This window comes from Arachis stenosperma, chromosome 5 (genome assembly GCF_014773155.1).
Source record: "Arachis stenosperma cultivar V10309 chromosome 5, arast.V10309.gnm1.PFL2, whole genome shotgun sequence".
Taxonomy (NCBI): Eukaryota; Viridiplantae; Streptophyta; class Magnoliopsida; order Fabales; family Fabaceae; genus Arachis; species Arachis stenosperma.
Window position 1 is genome coordinate 43910218 of NC_080381.1, and position 8937 is coordinate 43919154.

General features: G+C 38.9%; 1 non-coding gene across 1 annotated transcript; it reads right to left on the minus strand.

The window, feature by feature from the left end:
• Positions 1 to 6701: 6701 nt before the first annotated feature.
• LOC130984137 (small nucleolar RNA R71) lies at positions 6702 to 6809 on the minus strand. The gene has a single exon (XR_009088089.1). It is a non-coding gene; the product is annotated as a small nucleolar RNA R71 (small nucleolar RNA).
• Positions 6810 to 8937: the final 2128 nt, after the last annotated feature.

Sequence of the window (8937 nt, forward strand, 5' to 3'; positions counted from 1 at the left end):
TGAGGAACAGCAGATCTCCACATCTTAATCTATGAGGTGTAGAAACTCCATCGTTGAAAATACATAAGTGATGAAGTTCCAGGCATGGCCGAATGGCCAGCCCCCAAAACGTGATCAAGAGATCAAAAGTGATCCAAAGATAGTCTCAAAAATAATCTAAAGATATGAATACAATAGTAACAAGTGCTATTTATACTAAACTAGTAAACTAGGTTTACAGAAAATGAGTAACTAAGTGTAGATAGTGCAGAAATCCACTTCCGGGACCCACTTGGTGTGTGTTTGGGATGAGCATTGGAGCTTTCACGTGCATAGGCTCTTCTTGGAGTTTAAACGCCAGTTTTGGTGCCAGTTTGGGCGTTTTAACTCCAGCTTTGGTGCCGGTTTTAGCGTTTTACGCCAGAAAAGGGTATCTGGTGGGCGTTTGGACGCCAGTTTGGGCCATCAAATCTCAGATAAAGTATGGAATATTATACATTTATGGAAAGCCCAAGATGTCTACTTTCCAACGCAATTGAGAGTGCGCTAATTGGGCTTTTGTAGCTCTAGAAAATCTACTTCGAGTGTAGGGAGGTCAGAATCCAATAACATCTTCAGTCCTTTCTTAGCCTCTGAATCAGATTTTTGCTCAGGTCCCTCAATTTCAGCCAGAAAATATCTGAAATCACAGAAAAATACACAAACTCATAGTAAAGTCCAGAAATGTGATTTTTGCATAAAAACTAATAAAAATATACTAAAAGGTAACTAAAACATATTAAAAACTATGTAAAAATAATGCCAAAAAGTGTATAAATTATCCACTCATCAGAATGCATGCAATCCTTTGATGAGCTTAAAAACAGACTCTCCTCTGCACCTATTATAGCACCACCTAGCTAGAATTTACCTTTTGAACTAATGTTTGATGCATCAGATTTTGCTATTGGTGCTATTTTAGGACAAAGGAGAGACAAGCGAGTACATGTCATCTATTATGCTAGGAAGGTTCTTAATGAGAATCAAAAGAACTTCACCACCACAGAGAAAGAACTTCTTGCCATAGTTTTTGCATTTGATAAGTATAGATCATATTTCATTGGTTCTAAAGTCAATGTGTTTATTGACCATGCAACTCTTAAATATTTGCTGACCAAGCAAAAATCTAAGCCTAGACTGATAAGATGGATCTTGCTACTTCAAGAGTTTAACATTGAGATTAAGGATAGAAGCGGAGCAGAGAACAAAGTGGTTGACCACCTATCTAGAATCCCAATTGAGGAAGATGGAGCACACAACATTGCATTGAATGAGAGTTTTCCAGATGAACAGTTGATGATGATCCATGAAGCTCCCTGGTTTGCGGATATAGCCAATTTCAAGGCTATTGGAAAGCTACCATCCAACATCAATAAGCATATGAGAAGAAAGCTCATCAATGATGCTAAGCACTATATTTGGAATGAGCCTTATCTTTTCAAGAAGTGTGCTGATGGGATTTTGAGAAGATGCATTCTTCATGAGGAAGGACAATAGGTCCTTTGGCATTGCCATGGATCTACATATGGAAGACATTTTAATGGGGAAAGGACTGCAGCCAAAGTATTGCAATATGGATTCTTTTGGCCAATAATATTCAAAGATGCAAAAGAGTTTGTGACAAAGTGCAATGAATGTCAAAGAGCTGGCAACCTACCCAAGAAAAATGAGATGCCACAGAGGTTCATCATGGAGTTGGAGTTGTTTGATGTTTAGGGAATTGATTTCATGGCACCATTCTCACCCTCATACTAAAACAACTACATATTGATGGCTGTGGATTATGTGTCAAAATGGGTAGAGGCTATAGCTACTCCAACAAATGATAACAAAGTGGTGATCAACTTCTTGAGGAAGAATATATTCAGCCAGTTTTGGGTTCCAAGAGCTCTTATAAGTGATGGGGGAACTCATTTTTGCAACAAACAACTTGAGGCACTCCTCCTAAAATATGGTGTCAAGCACAAGGTAGCAACCCCATATCACCCACAAACCAATGGTCAAGATGAAATTTCAAATAGAGAGCTCAAGAGAATTCTTGAGAAGACTGTTGGGAACTCAAGAAAGGATTGGTCCAAGAAGCTAGATGATGCACTATGGGCTTATAGAACAGCCTTGAAGACACCTATTGGCATGTATCCATACCAATTAGTGTTTGGAAAGGCTTGTCATCTACCAGTGGAGCTTGAACATAGAGCATTTTAGGCTCTAAAGATGCTGAACTTTGATAATCAAGCTACTGGACAAAGAAGATTGTTGCAACTCAATGAGTTAGATGAATTCAGATCCCAAGATTTCAAAAATGCCAAAATTTACAAGGAAAAAGTAAAGAAGTGGCATGATAAAAAAATAGCTAAAAGGGAGTTTGTAGAAGGCCAAAAAGTGTTGCTATACAACTCAAGGCTCAAGTTCTTCCTAGGGAAGCTCAACTCAAGATGGTCTGGACCCTTCACAATTCTTAAGGTTTCTCCCTACGGTCATGTAGAGCTTATGGAGGACAAGACACAAAGAACTTTCATTGTCAATGGCCACAGACTCAAGCAATATTTGGGGGACTCATTGGATGAGCAAAGAGTGAGCTACAACCTTAGCTAAGGAGGAAGAATCGTCAAGCTAGTAACGTTAAAGAAGCGCTAGTTGGGAGGCACCCTAACACTCATATCCTTTCATTTTCATGCTTTCTAGTGTAGTTTATATTAGTCACTTAGATTGTTTAATTTTCAGTTTCAGTTGCTAGTAATAAGTTGATAGTCCTTTGATTTGTTTTGTTCAAGAGTTTCTAGTTTGCTGGAAGAGCAATGTTGCATGTTACACTAATTGAGGTTGATTAATTGGGATGAGAAACTAGCTAAAAAGCTAAGTTATGTGTGGTCACTAACCCACTTGATTTGAGCTTACATCAAAACAATTGAATTAATCTTGGAAGTAAGCCCAAAATTTAAGTTTGGTGTGGCTATGATGAGCGGATAATTTGTACGCTTTTTGGCATTGTTTTTAGTATGTTTTTAGTAGATTTAGTTAGTTTTTAGTATATTTTTATTAGTTTTTAGTTAAAATTCACTTTTCTGGACTTTACTATGAGTTTGTGTATTTTTCTGTGATTTCAGGTATTTTCTGGCTGAAATTGAGGGATCTGAGCAAAAATCTGATTCAGAGACTAAAAGGACTGCAGATGCTGTTGGATTCTGACCTCCCTGCACTCGAAGTGGATTTTCTGGAGCTACAGAAGCCCAATTGGCGCACTCTCAACAGCGTTGGAAATTAGACATCCTGGGCTTTCCAGCAATGTATAATAGTCTATACTTTGCCCGAGATTTGATGGCCCAAACCGGCATTCCAAATCAGCTCAAGAATACCCGGCGTTAAACGCCGGAACTGGCACAAGAATGGGAGTTAAACTCCCAAACTGGCACAAAAGCTGGCGTTTAACTCCAAGAAGAGTCTCTACACAAAAATGCTTCAATGCTCAGCCCAAGCACACACCAAGTGGGCCCGGAAGTGGATTTTTCTGTCATTTACTCATTTCTGTAAACCTTAGGCTATTAGTTCTTTATAAATAAGACCTTTTGCTATTGTATTTTTCATCTTTTGATCATTTTCGATCTTAGGATCATCTTTGGAAATCTAGTTCTTAGATCATTGGGAGGCTGGCCTCACGGCCATGCCTAGACCTTGTTCTTATGTATTTTCAACGGTGGAGTTTCTACACACCATAGATTAAGGTGTGGAGCTCTGTTGTACCTCGAGTATTAATGCAATTACTATTGTTCTTCTATTCAATTCAGCTTGTTCTTATTCCAAGATATTCATTCCCACTCAAGAACATGATGAATGTGATGATTATGTGACGCTCATCATCATTCTCACTTATGAATGCGTGATTAACAACCACTTCCGTTCTACAAGCAAACAAGGCTCTAATGTTTATCTCTTGGATTCTTTAATCGGAATCTTCGTGGTATAAGCTAGAATTGATGGCGGCATTCAAGAGAATCCGGAAGGTCTAAACCTTGTCTGTGGTATTCTGAGTAGGATTCAATGATTGAATGACTGTGACGAGCTTCAAACTCGCGATTGTGGGGCGTTAGTGACAGGCGCAAAAGAATCACTGGATTCTATTCCGACATGATCGAGAACCGACAGCTGAATAGCCGTGCCGTGACAGGGTGCGTTGAACATTTTCACTGAGAGGACGGGACTGTAGCCATTGACAACGGTGATGCCCAACATACAGCTTGCCATGGAAAGGAGTAAGAAGAGTTGGATGAAGACAGTAGGAAAGCAGAGAGACGGAAGGGACAAAGCATCTTCATACGCTTATCTGAAGTTCTCACCAATGAATTGCATAAGTATCTCTATCCTTATCTTTATGTTTTATTCATACATCATCCATAACCATTTGAGTCTGCCTGACTAAGATTTACAAGGTGACCATAGCTTGCTTCATACTAACAATCTCCGTGGGATCGACCCTTACTCGCGTAAGGTTTATTACTTGGACGACCCAGTGCACTTGCTGGTTAGTTGTGCGAAGTTGTGTTTATGCCATGGTATTGAGCACCAAGTTTTTGGATTCATTACCAGGGATTATTTGAGTTGTGAAAAGTAGTGATCACAATTTCGTGTACCAAGTTTTTGGCGCCGTTGCCGGGGATTGTTGAGTTTGGACAACTGACGGTTCATCTTGTTGCTTAGATTAGGTATTTATCTTCAGAGTTCTTAAGAATGAATTCTAGTGTTTCAAGGTGATGTTCTTATCATCACCAAAGCTGATTGATTCTCATCAATTTAGCTCTTGAATGTAATGTCCTGCTGAAGCTTGGCTAGCCATGTCTAATTCCTTTAGACTAAAGTTTTAGACTAACATTGCATGATTCCTGGAATTCTCATTAAGAATTTTGATATCTTTATTTTCTTTTCCACTTAATTTTCGAAAAATCCAAAAAAAAATTACAAGATCATAAAAACCAAAAATATTGCATGTTTCTTGTTGAGTCTAGTGTCTCATTTTATGTTTGGTGTCAATTGCATGTTTCTGTTCTTCTTGCATTTTTCGAATTTTTGCATGTGTCTTCATTAATCTTCAAGTTGTTCTTGATGATTTCCTTGCTCTGATCTTTAAATTCTCTTGACTTGAGTGTTTTGTGTTTCTCATGTGCATTCTCATTTTGTTAGTGTCAGTAGTATACAAACTGCTAAGTCTGGTGTCTTGCATGCATTGTTATTTGATTTTAGTTGCATTTTGATTATTCCTCATTATTAAAAATCCAAAAAATTTTTTAATTTGTGTCATTTCAAGTCAATAATACAGAGAATTGAAGATTCAGAACATACAGCAGAGGAATTACACAGAAAAAGCTGGATGTTCAAAACGCCCAGTGAAGAAGGCAAACTGGCGTTTAAACGCCAGCCAGGGTGCCTGGCTGGGCGTTTAACGCCAGGATGGCACAAGAGCGAAGATTCTGTTTTCAATTCAAATTTTTTTCAAATTTTCAAAATTTTTTCAAAATCAAATCTTTTTCAAATCATATCTTTTCAATCAAATCTTTTTCAAAATCAATTTCTTTCCATTTTCAAAAATACTTGCTATCAATTAATGATTTGATTCAACATTTCAAGTATATTGCCTTTTTTGTTGAGAAAGGTTTAATGTTTGAATCATATCTTTCCTTGTTAGCCAAGTCATTAATTTTTAAAATCAAATCTTTTCAAATTGTTTTTCAAATCATATCTTCTCAATCACATCTTTTTTTAAAACCATAACTTTTCAATCATATCTTCTTAATCACATCTTTTTCAAAATAGTTTTCAATCATATCTTTTTTATTTCTAATTTCAAAATCTTTTTCAAAAATCACTTGATTTCTTTTCCACTCTTGGTTTTCGAAAATCAATTAGTGTTTTTCAAAATATTTTTAAAATCTTTTTAATTTATTTTCAAAAATTTCTTCCCCTCTTCTCACATCCTTCTATTTATGGACTAACATTATTCCTCAAGGAACAATTCGAACTCCATCTCTCTTGATAAGTTCGAATTCTTCTACTTCTTCCTTCTATTTTTTCTTTTCTTCTAACACCTCAAGGAATCTCTATACTGTGACATAGAGAATTCTATATTTTCTTGTTCTTTTCTCTTTCATATGAGCAGGAGCAAAGACAAAAGCATTCTTGTTGAGGCTGACCCTGAACCTGAAAGGACCTTGAAGCGAAAGCTGAGAGAAGCTAAGGCACAACTCTCTGTAGAGGACCTAACAGAAATCTTCAAAGAAGAAGAACCCATGGCAGCCGAAAACAACAACAATGCCAACAATGCAAGGAAGGTGCTGGGTGACTTTACTGCACCTACTCTCGACTTCTATGGGAGAAGCATCTCTATCCCTGCCATTGGAGCAAACAACTTTGAGCTTAAGCCTCAATTAGTTTCTCTAATGCAACAGAATTGCAAGTTCCATGGACTTCCATTGGAAGATCCTCATCAGTTTTTAGCTGAATTCTTGCAAATCTGTGACACTGTCAAGACTAATGGGGTTGACCCTGAGGTCTACAGACTTATGCTATTCCCTTTTGCTGTAAGAGACAGAGCTAGGATATGGTTGGACTCACAACCTAAAGAAAGCCTGAACTCTTGGGAAAAGCTAGTCAATGCCTTCTTGGCAAAGTTCTTTCCACCTCAAAAATTGAGTAAGCTTAGAGTGAAAGTCCAAACCTTCAGACAGAAGGAAGGTGAATCCCTCTATGAAGCTTGGGAAAGATACAAACAATTGATTAGAAAGTGTCCCTCTGATATGCTTTCTGAATGGAGCATCATAGGTATTTTCTATGATGGTCTGTCTGAACTGTCCAAGATGTCTTTGGATAGCTCTGCTGGAGGATCTCTTCATCTGAAGAAGACGCCTGCAGAAGCTCAAGAACTAATTGAAATGGTTGCAAATAACCAATTCATGTACACTTCTGAAAGGAATCCTGTGAACAATGGGACAAATCAGAAGAAAGGAGTTCTTGAGATTGATACTCTGAATGCCATATTGGCTCAAAACAAGATATTGACTCAGCAAGTCAATTTGATTTCTCAAAGTCTGTCTGGAATGCAAAATGCACCAGGCAGTACTAAGGATGCTTCATCTGAAGAAGAAGCTTATGATCCTGAGTACCCTTCAATGGAAGAGGTGCATTACATGGGAAAACCCTATGGAAACACCTATAATTCTTCATGGAGAAATCATCCAAATTTCTCATGGAAGGATCAACAGAGACCTCAACAAGGTTTCACCAACAATAATGGTGGAAGAAATAGGTTTAGCAATGGCAAGCCTTTTCCATCATCTTCTCAGTTACAGACAGAGAATTCTAAGCAGAGCCACTCTGACTTAGCAACCATGGTCTCTGATCTAATCAAAACCACTCAAAGTTTCATGACTGAAACAAGGTCCTCCATTAGAAACTTGGAGGCACAAGTGGGTCAGCTGAGCAAGAAAATTACTGAACTCCCTCCTAGTACTCTTCCAAGCAATACAAAAGAAAATCCAAAAGGAGAGTGCAAGGCCATCAACATGGTCAAATTTGGAGAGGAGGGAGAGGCAGTGAACGCCAATGAAGAAGACCTCAATGAACGTCCACTGGCCTCCAATGAGTTCCCCAATAAGGAACCATGGGAATCTGAGGCTCACACTAAGACCATAGAGATTCCAATGGATTTACTTCTGCCATTCATGAGCTCTGATGAGTATTCTTCCTCTGAAGAGGATGAATATGTCACTGAAGAGCAAGTTGCTAAATACCTTGGAGCAATCATGAAGCTAAATGACAAGTTATTTGGTAATGAGACTTGGGAGAATGAACCTCCTTTGCTCACCAAAGAACTGGATGACTTGTCTAGGCAGAAATTTCCTCAAAAGAGACAGGACCCTGGGAAGTTCTCAATACCTTGTACCATAGGCACCATGCCCTTTAAGAAGGCTCTGTGTGACCTCGGGTCAAGTGTAAACCTCATGCCTCTCTCTGTAATGGAGAAGCTAGGGATCTTTGAGGTGCAAGCTACAAGAATCTCACTAGAGATGGCAGACAATTCAAGAAAACAAACTTATGGACTTGTAGAGGATGTTCTGGTAAAGATTGAAGACCATTACATCCCTGCTGATTTCATAGTCCTAGAGACTGGGAAGTTCATGGATGAATCCATCATCCTTGGCAGACCCTTCCTAGCCACAGCAAAGGCTGTGATTGATGTGGACAGAGGAGAATTGATCATTCAAGTGAATGAAGAATCCTTTGTGTTTAAGGCTCAAGGATATCCCTCTGTCACCATGGAGAGAGAGCATGAAGAGCTTCTCTCAAAACAGAGTCAAACAGAGCCCCCACAGTCAAACTCTAAGTTTGGTATTGGGAGGCCCCAACTAAATTCTAAGTTTGGTGTTGAACCCCCACATTCAAACTCTAAGTTTGGTGTTGGGAGGTTCCAACATTGCTCTGAGCATTAGTGAGGCTCTATGTGAGCCCACTGTCAAGCTACTGACATTAAAGAAGCGCTTGTTGGGAGGCAACCCAATTTTATTATATCTATCTATTTCTTTTGTTATTTTATGATTTTTATAGGTTGATGATCATGGGAAGTCACAAAATCAATTGAAAAAGCAAGAAACAGAATGAAAAACAGAAAGAAAAATAGCACACCCTGAAGGAAGGCCTTGCTGGCATTTAAACGCCAGTAAGGGTAGCAAATGGGCGTTTAACGCCCAGTCTGGCACCATTCTGGGCATCTAACACCAGAAAGGGGCACCAGACTGGTGTTAAACGCCAGGAAAGGGCAAGAAGCTGGCGTTAAACGCCAGAAAGGGGCACCAGCCCGGCATTTAACGCCAGAATTGGCATAAAAAGCATATTTGCTCGCCACTTGGTGCAGGGATGACTTTTCCTTGACAC